Source organism: Penaeus monodon, chromosome 32 (genome assembly GCF_015228065.2).
Source record: "Penaeus monodon isolate SGIC_2016 chromosome 32, NSTDA_Pmon_1, whole genome shotgun sequence".
Taxonomy (NCBI): Eukaryota; Metazoa; Arthropoda; class Malacostraca; order Decapoda; family Penaeidae; genus Penaeus; species Penaeus monodon.
This window is the reverse complement of record NC_051417.1, coordinates 7,151,411-7,151,977: the sequence shown is the minus strand read 5'-3', so window position 1 is coordinate 7,151,977 and position 567 is coordinate 7,151,411. Positions and strand designations below refer to the sequence as shown.

Genomic DNA, 567 nt, shown 5'->3' with positions numbered 1-567 from the left:
TCAATTGATAAGCAGAATCAACAAAAGTTCAAAAATAATAATCCAGAAGAACTTGGAGGAAAAAAACTGATAGATAAGGAAAAGAAAACAAAGTCATGATGTTAGTAGAAAACAAAAAAAAATGCATCACTTTTTACAGGATCAGCAAAACAATGACGTCACAATATGCGTTCTTGGATCCGCGCCTCGTTGCAGATGCTTATACGAACACTCACGAATTTGGCTACACTAGGCTGATAACACTGTCTTTCGAAAACATAATCATGCAGACGAAATGACACGAAGATGAAAATAAGATAAAAATATGAGGCAGAAATGAAGTAAATAAATCTAAAACAAAGAAATGAAAAATCAAGTACATGAATTAAAAAAGAAAGAAAAAAAAAACTAACAAAAATTAACCATTAAAACGGAAACTACGGCAATACGGACAAAATAAAGTAGAAAACAATTAAACTAAAAGGAACTCGTTTTCTATAATTTCCAATAGCCAGCTGACCTGCATGTCGGGCTAATAGCAGCGCGCAAAAAGCAATAGCAGCGGGTGAGATGGTAATAGCGTTTTAA

At 33.3% G+C, this 567-nt stretch overlaps 1 protein-coding gene across 1 annotated transcript in view; it reads right to left on the bottom strand.

Annotated features, from left to right (window-relative positions):
- Positions 1-567, bottom strand: part of LOC119593529 (girdin-like) — a 17,739-nt gene that overhangs the window by 14,365 nt on the left and 2,807 nt on the right. The gene's annotated exons all lie outside the window — the stretch shown is intronic.